The 14,144-nt window shown below is 39.6% G+C and overlaps 1 non-coding gene across 1 annotated transcript; it reads left to right on the top strand.

The window, feature by feature from the left end:
• The first annotated feature begins 4,039 nt into the window (after positions 1-4,039).
• Positions 4,040-4,111, top strand: TRNAT-GGU (transfer RNA threonine (anticodon GGU)). The gene has a single exon. It is a non-coding gene; the product is annotated as a tRNA-Thr (tRNA).
• The last annotated feature ends 10,033 nt before the right edge of the window (positions 4,112-14,144 follow it).

Below are 14,144 nucleotides of genomic sequence, written 5' to 3'. Positions count from 1 at the left end.
ATGAATCAGGAAAGGAAAACCACTCTAGTTATTTCAAATGGAGAATTTAATATAGGGATTTAGGTTGCAGAACAGTTGACAGAATGAAGGAGCAGAGGGGGGAAGGTTGAATTACCCAGTGATGGGGAACTGCTGCAGTCCCACATGGCCCAGGGAACACACAGCTATGTCCCCTTGGAATGCAACAGCTTCTGCCTCCCTCCGACCTTCTGGCCTCTCACGAGTGCCTCCCCCGAATGCCTCCCACGGGCAGCCCCTTAGCAGACCCCTGCTGGCAAAGGAAATAAGGTTTCTAGGCTCTTAGCCTCATGTGCACAGGGTCTGAGAGCATAGGAAGGAAGGTGTGGGTGAAGCCTCCCACACAGTGATGTCAGCGTCTGTGCCAGGGTGCCACACCCGTCTCCTGCATGTTCCCTCTGCCATCATCAATGTAACACCATGATGTGTGGTGTTGATTAATTCATCCACAAAGCTAGACATTTTCCCAAACCTGCCATAATTGGAGAGGGAAGGATACAGAGAAACAAGTTTAGGGGGCCTTAGCCGCCAGCATATCCCAGCACCCATCACAGTGTTATGCAAATAACAGACCCTCAAAAAATAGTTAGCAAGTGAGTATTTTCTTTTTAACAAGCCTTTAGTCCCCTCCTGTCTGTCAAACAGCAATCTCCGTGCTGATGGGAATACAGATTTTATGTTCCTTTTGGAGGACAATCTGGGAAAATACACCAAAGCCTTAAGAATGTACATATTCTGTGATCAAGCAATTTAACCCCTAGGACCTAAAGAAATAATAGAACCAGGGTATAAGAATGGCACATTTATAGTATGAAACATAGAAAAAATATGAATGTTCTTTAATAGGAAATCTGCTATATTATGGTATATTTTTAGAATGGAATATTATGCAGTAATTAAAAATGAGAAGACAGATTTGGTTAACATAAAAAGAGGTAAACAATATTATCAACTAAAATACATATTGTATTTCCTGCAGAAGAGTACATATATTTTCTTAAGTTTGTAATAGTAAAAAAAAAAAAAAAAGAAGTTAAGGAAATTGTGTAAATACAAATACATTAAAAAGTTATGGGAGGAATTAAACCCAAAGTGTGGACGGTGGTTCTCTCTGGGCAGTGGGATTGTTAGTTTATAGGTTAGAATTCTCGATACGGGATCGCCAGGAGATCAGACCAGACAGACCGAAGGAGTCTGGGACCTCTCAAGACCAAAAGTCCAGAGGGTGAGGCTGGATCCAGCTACTTGGAGCCCTCAAATGTGCTTTCTTGCTGATTCTCAGCTCTCCCTTCTCCAGAGTCCACTTCATCTTCCGCCCCAAGGGATGCCTTCACAGAGCCACATGTATAGCATCCTGGGCCCATTCAGGAAAGAAAAAAGGTCTTTTCCAATAGCTCTTGCTTAAATCCTAGGTTTTGCTCCCAGTGCCCAGATTAGAGCTTGTACCCAACTCTGAGCCATCACTGTAGCCAGGAAAGATGGGATTGTCTCCAACCAGTCTGGGCTCATCTCTGGAGCTGGGATTCAGCTCCATGTGCCTTCAGTGGCTGAAAGGGTAAACACCCCAGTGGAAAACGGAGTCCCATTAGAGGTGAGTGGACTCGGAGGAAGCAACCCAGATGTGTGTGTGACTGTGGGTAAATTACTCTGCGGTGCATTTTACCCGATACACTTGGGCACTTCATAAGAGTTTAATTTTTGAATTTTTTTCTTGCCCCTATCTCCGTGCCCCTCCCCTAAAAAAAATCTTACCTCTGCCAAACACCCTTTTTACATATACAAATCCAGGAATTTGGAAGAAAAAGAAGGGGAAGGTAGACAATACGTCAAACACAGATCCAGGAGAAGACAAGGTCGTAAGGGAAGCCATGAGTTTGGTTGGGTGTGTAGACTCTGTGGTACTGACAGGGCCCACTGAGAAGACCCCAGACTACAGCGTGGAGGGAACAGACAGGAGAAGAAAAAAGCCACACCGGAGAGATGGGCTTGTGGGTGAGCTCTGTGAAGATGAGAGTTGGAGCCGAGAGAGGGACCACCCCAGTTGAGGGGGGGGGGGGGGAGGCAGGAGAGGAAACCTGTACTTGGAGGGAGATGGAAGAGGAAGACTAGACTCAGAAAGTGGACAAAGGTAGAGAGAGAAAGGCCTATCTCACAAGAAACAAGACCCGGGAACAAAAAAAAGTGGCTCTTAAACAGTCTTGACTGCGCCGTCTGAGTCTTAGCTCGGTTCTCAGTCATTTAGCACTTTTCAACGAGCACGCCTTTCAGCTGTCTGTCTTAGTTTGTAGACTTCAGGACCCAACAGAGAGGCCCAAGACTCCGCAGCACCGAGGAGGCAGAAAGATGAGCGTCGTAACCAAGACCACGACAGCTATTCTTCTCAGAACGTGACTTTCAGTTCAACAAGCATCACTGCCCACGCGCAGTGAGCCAGGTACCGTTAGGAGCTGAAGATGCAAGAGTGAGCAAGGCAGACTCGGTGCCTGTTTCCTAGGCAGCTGTTCTGAGCGCCATTTCCAGTTCATCTCCTGAAATACACACCACAGTTAGAATTCTTCAAACTCGTCAACCAGTCCACTGATCCATCCACCCACGCCTAGCCTGTCTACACTGTCACCAAGTCCATTATCACAGTTCCTCTCTTCTAACACCCTTGGGTTACTTCCCTGCTTAAGATCCCAGGCCTGGGTGAGCCCTTCCATCTGCCGCCTACCTGCACCTGAGGAGCTGAATATTCTTAGAAGAAAATCACACTGAGCTGGCTGGTTTCACTTGAACGATCGTACCCAAACGGGCACGCGATGTTACCAAAGGACCCTCCTTTGATTCTCCAGTAGGCTTGCTGTTCTCTTACCCACATCAGCTGTTTCATGCGTTCAACCATCCCGTGCCTCTCTTCTGCCCTTTTCATGATTCACTGAGAAACTGAAGCCATCCTACATCAGTTCCCTCTTCCCTCCACTTATACTCATTCTTCTGCTACAAGCTCAGTCCCTACACTTGAGCCCTGCAGCCTGTCCCCTTGTGATATCTCAGACACATTGGTCCTTTGCTGATCCTTTAAATTGTCCGTCTCGCCTATTCTGGCCGGTTATCACCATATAAACCAGCTGTAGTATTAGCCAGCTTTGATTCTGTGTATGTAGAATCAATTAGCACCCCTTCCACAGCCCTCAGCTTCTAAATGTTCGTGTTCCTCGGGGCTGCTCTAGGCTCTTCACATCTTCCTGATGCCTTGAAAAAACATCTACATGCTGATGGCTCCCACACGTGCAGTGATAGGTCAGATTCTCCCCCAAACTCCAGGCTGAAAAATTAATCTGCCCACATGCCATAACATTCAAGCATCTTACATCTCAAGTTTGACTCATTACAAACAGCATTTTAGTCGCCCACACACCTCAAAGTCTGTCACCCGCCCCCAGGCTTTCTCTCTCTGCCCGTGGTGTCACTGTTCACTGTCACTCAAATCAGAAACCCAGGAGTCATCCGTCCATGCCACGTGCGTCCTTTCCCCCAAGATCCACATCCAGTCCGTTAGCAAACCCCATCAATTCTGCCTCCACTCACTCACCTGGCATCTGCTTCCACCCCCATCTACCTTGATCTCAGACACCGTCCTCTTTGTATGAACTATACTGACCTCCCTGTTTCCACGATTGGTCTGTCTCCAGGCTGCAGCTGCAAAATTGGTCGTATCGCCACCCTGTTCAGAACCTTTGAAATGGTTTCTCACTGCACTTTAGGATGATACTCAAACTATGTCATAGTGTCTCAAAGGGTCTGCACAATCTGCCATTGCTTCTCTCTCCAAGCCCCTCTCTGCCCTTGTTCCCCTCACACCACAAAAAAAAAAAGGAAACCCATCAGTAGATTTATGACGTTAATGAAGAATAAAAACCGTACGTATGTGCTGGAGTGGGTGGTAATAGCTCAGTGGTAGAACACATGCTTAGCATGTGTGACATCCTGGGTTCAATCCCCAGAGCTTCTATTTAAAAAAAAAAACGGGCCAGGGTATAGGGATATAGCTCAGTGGTGGAGCATGTGCTTGGTGTGCACGAGATCCTGGGTTCAATCCCCAGTGCCTCCATTAAGGGAAAAAAAGAAGAGAAAACTCTATTTGGGGCCAAAAAAAAGGAAATTGCATTTGTCAAACTCCAGATACATCCAATAAGAATAGAAGGCAACTTCCTCAACCTGATCAAGGTAATCTACCAAAACCTGCATGCGGCAAGCATTATTTTTAAAGGTGAGACATTGAAATGATTCCCTTTGAGGTCAAGAAGGAGAAGGATGCCTGCTCTTCACAGTTCTCAGCATTAGCCAGCGAGGGCCGTCAAGGAAGGAACAGAGGTAGAAGCTACATGGATTGGAAACGAAAATCTAAAACTGCCATTGTCCACAGAGGATTCGATTGTGGATGTAGGAAATCCAAAGGAATCTACAGAGGATGTACTGGAATCAATACATTAATTAAGTGAAGTTACTAGAAACAAGATTAATACGTAAAAATCAATCTTATGTATCGGTGGCAAACAAAATTCAAAATTTTATATAAATATTATATTTCTATGCTGCCATAACAAATGACCACAAATTTAGTGGCTTGAACCACACAAATTACTATATTACAGTCCTGTAGGTCAGAAGTCGTATGGGTGTCACAAGGCTGAGAGCAAGGTGTCAACAGGGCTACATGCTTGTCTGGAGGCCCTAGGAGAGAGTCCGGCTCCTGCTCCTCTGGCTTGTTGGAAGAATTCAGTTCTTCATGGCTGCAGAGCTGTCTTCTTGCTGGCTGTAAGCCGATGGCCATTCCCAGCTTCTAGAGGCTATTGCGGCGTTCCTTGGCTTGAGGCCTCTTTCCTCCACCTTCAAAGCCAGCATGGCGGTCAAGTCCTCATGGCGCGTCTCCTGGACTCTCTCTTCTACCTCAGTCTTGAGCTTTAAGAGCTCGTGACTAGACTGGGCCCACACAGATGATCTTCCTATTTTAAGGTTGGCTGATGAGCAGCCTCATTCCATCTGCGAACCCCAAGTCCCTTTTGCCATGTGCCAAAACATAGGCACTGTAACACAGCATAACACAGATTCTGGGGCTTAGCATATGGACATTTTGGGGGACCGTTATTCTGCCTGCTCCCGTCACCGTTAATAATAACATAAAAAACGAAGATATTCCTAGGAATGAATCTAGGCAAAAAACTATAAAATAATATCGGGGGAAAAAATTAGAGATTGTTCAATCTCCCTAAGGTAGACTTTTAAAGCTTTTCATGCATTTGAACTCTACCTGGTTTTGGATCAACCCCATGATAAAGAAGAGCTGTATTTTACATAAACTCAATTGCATTGCTGCTTTAAACTCAAACGGCTCACAGGAGGGAAGTTGCTTTAAGTGGAGAAGTTATGTACTTTTAAAAGCCATATGAATCTGTATAAACTATCTTGAAATATTATAAAGCCACCATTAAAACCCATAATGTTTTAATTTGGTAATTAAATTATATTTTTAGAATGAAAGTTATCATGAGAATAATATGTGACTTCAAGAAAAGTAAGATTAAAAAAAAAAGTATGATTTTATTGTATTAAAGACCACTCTCTTGATTTGGCAAAATACTGTTAAATTGGTAAAGTTACTACTTCCTTTGTGTTTGTACCTCCGTAAGTCCTTATGATTTGGTGTGCCGTGCTGTGGGCCAGATAAGTTAACTGAAAAAAAATAAAGTCATTATCTGAGCTTTGCAGCACTCATTCCTTAAACAAAGAAATGGCTGCTCTCATCCTTTAGCATTTCACATTTGCCGTAACTTAAAAACCTGCCGTGTGTCAAAACCATGCTTCTGTAATTGCTAAAGCAAGATATGTCCTGCTGTTTGAATAGAATTACCTTTTGAAATAACTGTGACCAGGAGGCATCTTTTTTACACGAAGAGCTGTACATGATTTGAAATTACTCAAATGATGTCTTGATTAGAAGCAAAAATCCCAGGTACTAAATGCTTGGGGGTGGGGGAAGAAGAAAAAAAGATTGATTTAAATGAATCATTAAGAATTTCACTATAGTTTGTATTTATAAGAAATCCTTATTTTGGATGCCAGAGAGCAGGTGCAATTTGGGAAACAATCTAGTGAATGTATTTTGTTAGATGTTTTGTAGCAAATAATTATCACCCCCACTGTACCAGTCACCTAAGGCTACCATGCTAGTGTGTCACAGCCCGAGGGCCTTAAGCAACAGAAACTTATTTTCTCACAGTTCTGAAGCCTAGAATTTCAAGATGAAGGTGCCCGCGGGGTTGGTTTCTGGTGAGAACGCCTTCCTTGTCTTGCACACGGTGCTTTCTCACTGCGTCCTCACACGGGCTTTCCTCTGGGTGTGTGTGCCCCCCACTGTCTTTTCCTCTTTGTATAAGGACAGCAGTCTATTGGATTAGGGACCCACACTTATGACCTCATTTAATCTTAATAATCTCCTTAAAGCTCCATCTCCAAACATAGTCACATTGGAGACTAAGATTTCAATATGGGAATTTGGGGGAGGAGGGGTACACAGCTCAGTTCATAACAACCACTAAATAATACCTTTGATACTTACAGTTGTTACATATGGAGTATTTTGTTAATGAGAGTTTACACTGTCTTTATTTTACAATACTTAATATAAGTGATTAATCTAGTCACTTATAATATATGTACATAAATAAACCATAGAAATTATATATTGAACTGACTTTAAATTAGCATATTTTTAACTTAAAATATTATTTACCTTAAGATTTAGGACTTTACTTATAGAAGGTTAAATTCAAATAAGTGTCTGATTATTTTTTGTAACAAGAGATGGTTCTCAGGATTTCAAAATTGTAGAATAGATAGACAAGATTATACTATATAGCACAGGGAAATATATACAAGATCTTGTGGTAGCTCACAGAGAAAAAACTGTGACAATGAATATATATATATGCTCAAGTATAACTGAAAAATTGTGCTCTACACTGGAATTTGACACAACATTGTAAAATGATTATAAATCAATAAAAAAATGTTAAAAAAAAAAGAGATGGTTTTCACAACTGAAATAACATTTTAGGTAAATAAAGCATTGGTAATTACTGACATTTGATTTTTTTTAAAGCTAAGAATATAACTACTTTAAATAGTACTTGTTCTAAAAAAAGGTATAATGCCCTAATGATAAAATACTTCTAAACAAAACAAATGTATAAAAAATATATATTATTGACAGAAATTTTAAAAGACAATAACTGGGGCGATATATTCATTGATAGGAACCTTCCCTCAGTTGTAAAGATGTTAATTCTCCCCAAATTGATCTCCAGACTCTACACAACGAAACAAAAATTATCAGTAGGGTTTGTTATGAAATTAGATGATCAATGTTTGATGAGTAAATGAATGGATTGTTGGACGCAGAGGTAAACCTACTCTGAAGCTGCCCTAACTTAAGCTCCAGGGACCACCCTTTCTCAGGCCCTGTAATGTCTTTACAAGGTAAAATATTCTTATTCAAAAGTATGTTTTAACTGAAATTGATCTAGATTTCTGTTTCTTCCCAATCACACTTTAAGGCAGGTGGCATTGGAAGGGCTGTGGGCATTTTGGGGATCTGTTTTAGGGAAACTTCATACAGAAATACTTATTTTTAACCTGAGTTTGAAAGGATGTTTTGTAATGTTTCAATAACATGATTGAGAATTTGTGAGTTCAGGGTTTGGAGAAACATGAAGGGCGTTATTTCTAGCAGTTTTTTGATGCTTGCTTTGGACTTTCTATATACAGAATCATATCATCTGTGTATAGAGATAGTTTTACGTCTTCCTTTCCAATATGCGTGCATTTTGCTACTTTTTCTTGCCTAATTACTCTGGCTAGAACTTCCAGTGATTTGATCAACAGTGGCAAAAGCAGGCCTTCTTTTCTTGTTCCTCATGTAAGTGAGAAGGAAAGTTTCTGGTCTTTCACCGCTGAGTGTAGTGCTAGCTGAGGTTTTTCATGTATGCCCTTTATCAGAAGTTCCCTTCTTTTCCTAGTTTTCTGAGTGTATTTATTATGAAAAGGGGTTGGATTTTGAGAAAGAAGGGATTTTTCTGCAACAGTTGAGATGATCATGTGGTTTTAGCCCTTCGTTCTATTGATGTGGGGTACTACATTGATCTTTGTGTGTTGAACGACCCTTGCAGTTGCTGAGACAAGTCCCATTTGGCCATGGTGTGTAATCTTTTGAATACGGTGCTGAGTTTGGTTGGCTAGTATTGTGTTGAGGATTTTTCACTCTATATTCATAAAGGATATTGATCTGTAGTCTTCTTTTCTTTGCAACGTCTTTGGCTGGCTTCGATACCAGGGTAAAGCTGGTTATTGGCGTTAGCTGCATAGAATGAGTTAGGATGTGTTCCTTCGTCTTTTATTTTTTGAAGACTTCGAGAAATATTGGTGTTAATTCTTTAAATGTTTGGTAGAATTCATCAGTGAAGCCACCTCTCCCCGGGTTTTCCTTTCTTAGGAGGCTTGTGATTACTGATTCAGGCCTTTAATTGTTATGGGTCTCCCAGACTTCCTATTTCTTTTTGATTCAGTTTTGATGGTTTGTGTTTTTCTAGGAATTTTCTCATTGTGTCTAGGTTATGCTGGTGCACAACTATTCTTAGTCCTCTCATAGACCTTTTTTTATTCCTGTGAGAACAATATTAATGTCTCCACTTCTTTCATTTCTGAGTTTATCATTTGGTACCCCCCCCTCCTCTTTTGGTCAGCCTAGCCAAAAGTTGCCAATTTTGGTAATCTTTTTAAAGAACCACCTTATGTTTTTTGTTAATTATCTCCTACTTTTCATTTATCTGAACCCTTATCTTTATTATTTCCTTCTTTTGCTAACTTTGGTTCTCCTTAGTCTTCTTTTTCTAGATTTTCAAAGTGTAAGTTGATTTGAGATCTTTTTTACAACTCTAAGTTTCCCTCTAAACACTGAGAGCCAATAAATCAGTAACTGGCGAAGATGCCAAGGATGGCAATCTTTTCAAAATATGGTGCTGAGATGACTGGAAAAAAAAGTAGAATGAAGACTCCTTTTTCATCACATACATATAGAAAAAAATATTTAAAACTCTGGAACAAAATATAAGATAACATTTTATAAACTCTTAGGATACAAAAATCACTAACTATTAAAGAAGCAATTGATAAGTTAGACTTCATCAAAATTGAAAACTTCTACTCTGCTAAGGATACTGTTAAGAAAGCAAAAATGCAAGCCACAAAGCAGGAGAAACTATTGGCAACAAATGCTCATAATAGAGTCCTCATAGGTAAAGAAGTCTTACAACTTAATAAAGACAAGCAATCCAATTAAAAATGGCCAAAGGAGACTGCTTTCAGGTTCCAGTTCTGCAGTAAGGACCTTGGAAGTAGCCACTTAATGCTTATGAGTAAAAAGGTGAACTGACTGAAAAATTCTTACTTCTTCTAGGATCTATAAGAGAGGGGAGGACACAGGGCAACACGCCACCTCAAAGACTGGAGAGGCAGACAGGCAAGTATGGAGAACAACTTACCTGAGCAGAGACCCACAAATGGAAACTGCCAGGGGAACCAGCGCTGAGTAAGGAAACCTGAACTACAGTTGAGGAATTGCTGGAGACTCAGTGTGGACAACTCTGGGAGTTAAAAACTCCAGCGACACTGATTCATGGAGGGTGGGGGCACAATTTTATGAGATTTACCTCCAGGAGTTCAATAGGGTTCTCACAGTAAATATTGGAGAAAAATTCTTTTGTTCTTCCAGTAGGGGGATGAGAAAAGAAACCATTTTGAAATACACTAGACCTTTATGTCCTTATCAAGACCTGCCCTCAGGAGAAACTAGCTAACTAGAACCTAAGCTGCTAAGGGTATTATCAGAGCCTAACTGACCTGGGGAAAGAAAACAGCCAGACCCAGTCAGTTCCAGTGAACCGGGGGAAGGGAGAGACCAACTCCAGCCCATTCTAGCCATCCTCTCCAACCTAAAAGGGGAGAAAAATGAAAGTTCCAGTCCAGTGCTAGTAAATGACTAAAAGACTGAGACCTAATCACAGGACAATAGAACACTTTCCTTCCCACCACACCTCACCACCCTGTTATTAACGCTTATTTACAACAGTTCTTTTTACATGACACGTCATGTCCCACCATCAAGAAAAAATTACAAGGCATACCACAAGGTAAAAACACAATTTGAAGAGACAGAGCAAGCATTGGAATTAGACATAGGAGGGATGTTGGAATGGTCAGAGCATGAATGTGAAACAATTATGATTACTGTGATAATGGCTCTAATGGACAAAGTAGACAGCATGCAAGAACAGATAAGCAATTTAAGCAAAAAGATACAAATCCTTAGAAAGAACCAAAAAGAAATGCTAGAGATTAAAAACACTGTAACAGAAATAAATGCTTCTGACAGGCTTACTAGTAGACGAGACATGGCTGAGAAAAGAACCTGAGCCTGAGGATATAACAGGACAAACTACCAAAGCTAGAAAGCAAAGAGGACAAACACTGAAAAAACAAAACAAAACAAAACAAATTATCCAAGGACTGTGGGACAACTGCAAAAGGTGTAACATATGTGTTAATAGGAATGCCAGAAGAAGATGGAAAAAAAAACAGACGAAATATTTGAAACAAAAATGATTGGGAATTTTCCCAAGTTAATGTCAGACACCAAATCACAAGTCCAGGAAGCTCAGACACCACCAAGTAAGGTAAGTGCCCCAGAACTACAATTAGGCACAGCATTTTCAAATTGTAGAAAAACAAAAATAAAGGGAAAGAAGCCAAAGGAAACCCTTAAGTAGCTACATCCTACTTAACGGGGAGACTCAAAGCTTTCCCGCTAAGATCAGGTACAAGGCCGATGCCCCCTCTCATGACTTCCTTTTCAGCATCATTCTGGAAGTCCTTGCTTAAAGCTTTAAGGCAAGAAAGGGGGGAAATGTATACATAATGGGAGGAAAGAAATAAAACAGACTTTATTGGCAGATGACATAATCATCTATTTAGAAAATGCAAAATATTTGAGAAAAAAAAAACAAACCCTGGAACTAATAAGTGATCATTATTAGGTTGCAAGGATGTTGGTTAACATACAAGACTGAATTGCTTTCCTATAGATCAGCAAAGAAAAAGTGGCATCTGAATTAAAAACACAATAGCATTTACACTGTGTTGGCATCATAGTATCAACATATGCAGAGAGAGCTGATGGCTATTCTAAAAGTTTATTAAACTACACAGGCTTATAAAGCAAAAGAGAACAATATGGAAAATGTTTAACTATGGTATGACATTTTATGACTCCCTAGACACACAGATTGTTTTAAGGTCAGGATCTTAAGATCCTTTGATATTTTTGATAGATTACGCTTGCTCATCATGGAGCCAGTGAGCCTTACATCTTATCAGGGCGGAACATATAGGAAAATAGCTGTTTGACGACATTCTTTCTGACTCAGGCGGCTGTGCCAGTCTTAGGTTGCCCCCCTCTGGGGATCCTACCTGTCATTGGCTAACCAGCCTTCTCACCTCTGAGTCTGCAGCCTTTTATAACTTGTTTACCATTCCAGCCCAAGGCTCGTTCCTTTGTTCACACAATCGGGGAGCTACACATTGGCACCAAAATGAAATACTTAGGTATAAATCTAATGAAATATACACAAGATCTATATGAGGAAAACTACAAAAGTCTGATGAAAGATATCAAAGAAGAATGAAAAAAATGGAGAGATATTCCATGCTTATGGATAGAAAGACTCAATATTATCAAAATGTCAATTTGTCTCAACTTGATCTATGGACTTAATGCAATTCCAACAAAATCCCAGCAAGTTATTATGTGGCTGTTGACAAACTGATTCTAAAGTTTACATGGAGAGCAAAAGACCTAGACTAGCCAACTCAACGTTCAAGGAGAAGAACCAAGTCTGAGGACTGATGCTATGTGACTTCAAGACCTCTTATAAACGTAATCCAGACAGTGTGGTATTGGTGAAGGAAGAGACAAGAAGATCTATGGAACAGAACAGAGAGCCACCCTCAGCCACGGGTGAGACTGGGAGGGTTGAATAGGCAGAGCACAGAGGATTTTTAGGGCAGTGAAAGTACTCTGATATTATAAGGACCGATACATGCCATACATTTGTCCAAACCAATAGAATGTACAACTCAAGAGTGAACCCTAATGTAAACTACGGACTCTAGGTGATAATGACATGTCAGTGTAGGTTCATCAGTTGTAACAAAGGTACTGCACTGGTGGGGTATTTTGAGAATGGGGGTTGCTGTGCATGGGGGTGGGGTACAGCAAGTGGCTATATTGGAAGTCTCTGTACCTTCCTCTCGATTTTGCTGTGAACCTAACGCTGCTCTGAAAAAATAAACTCCTTTTTAACAAAATGTTTAAAGCACCCATGCAGACAATTCACAAAAAAAAGATAACTCATTCCCAATCTACATATGAAAAGATGTTCTACATCATGAGCTATCAGGGAAATACAAATGAGGCACACTGTTCACCCACTGGGATGACTGAAATGTCAAAGAGTCACGACAAGCATAGTGTTGACAAGGTTGTGGAGCAAATGTAAGTCTTACACTTTGTTTATGGTAATTTAAGATGGTAAAATCACTTTGGAAAATGGAATGTTAAGTTCTCATAATGTTAAAGACATACCTACCCTGCAATCCAGCAGTTCTACTTCTGCAATTTTATCCACATTAAACAAAATATATGTCCATTAAAAGTCTTGTACAATAATGTTCATTTCAGCTTTATTTGTAATAATGGAAAACTGAAACCACACAATATCCATCAGTAGGTGAATTAAAAAAACCAAATTGTGGTATATTCATTTAATGATAATCTTACTCTGCAATAAAGAATGAGTTGCCAATTCATTCAACAATATTTGTCAACTTCACACACTTTATGTTGAACAAAAGACAGTCAAAAGAGTACATAATGTATAATTCCATTGATACAGAGTTCTAAAATATTCTAAATGAATCTAAGCTGATAGATCTGCTGAATCAGATCAATGATTCCACTGAGTGAGTGGGAAGAAAGGGCTATCCCGTCAAGTGGCCCAAGAGCACTTTTCTGGCATGAAGAAAATGGTTTATATTGATTAGAGATGGTTACATGAAACAATGGACTTCTAAAAATCCTCAACGATACACTTAAAATGAGTATTTTACTGTGTATAATTGTATATAAACTATATAAAGTTGATTAAAAAAACGAATGAGGCAAAAGTGAAGGTTAATGATGATGCAATCAATAGAAATTATTATAACAAAAATTCAGTATTTCATTAATAACAGATCCATCTCAAATAGAAATAATGAGTAATATGTTCTCAGATTGCTGATAATCCAAATAATGATGAGTAATGAGTCAAATGACCCAACTGGAAAAAGTACTGAAATTTTGACATGAAATACTGGCATATAAAATTCACAATATGTAGCTAAAAATCAGAAAATCTATGACAACCTAGTAGTAACGTATAACCGATTCTAAGTATTTAGGTTCAATCACCACACCAGAAACTTTATGTGCTCTGAATCCCTACAGATTATAGGTGAAAAAAAGCTTCATAGAAATTTTTTTTAACTTGACAGTCCTAAATATTTATGACATTATCAAATGAAATCATTAATTTGGAAGAAACTTTTATAAACAATTTCATCATTCTTACCAGAAAAAAGACTGAATTATCTTTGTGTTCTCTGTATAGAAAATGATCTTCAACCTCCTTGTTGAGGTGAAGTGTATTAAGCCCAAATATGTAACTTTTATTGGGTTGTGTTTGCAGCTTAAATATATTTTAATGAAATTTTTTATATGTGTGGGTTTTGTCCATTTAAAAATTTGGAATTTGCACTATTCATCCCAAATAAATATTAACGATACCCCTCAAATTGTGTAAACTTTAGACTCTGCAACTTCTGAGAGTACCTTGAAATCAATGAATCTCTGAGCGTAAATAGCAATTTGTGGGAAAATTCATTCAGTCTAATTTCATAAGTTTAAAAACATGTATAACTTAATATATTTA

The sequence above is a fragment of the Camelus bactrianus genome, chromosome 4, assembly GCF_048773025.1.
Source record: "Camelus bactrianus isolate YW-2024 breed Bactrian camel chromosome 4, ASM4877302v1, whole genome shotgun sequence".
Lineage (NCBI taxonomy): Eukaryota > Metazoa > Chordata > Mammalia > Artiodactyla > Camelidae > Camelus > Camelus bactrianus.
This window is presented reverse-complemented; position numbering and strand designations above follow the sequence as displayed.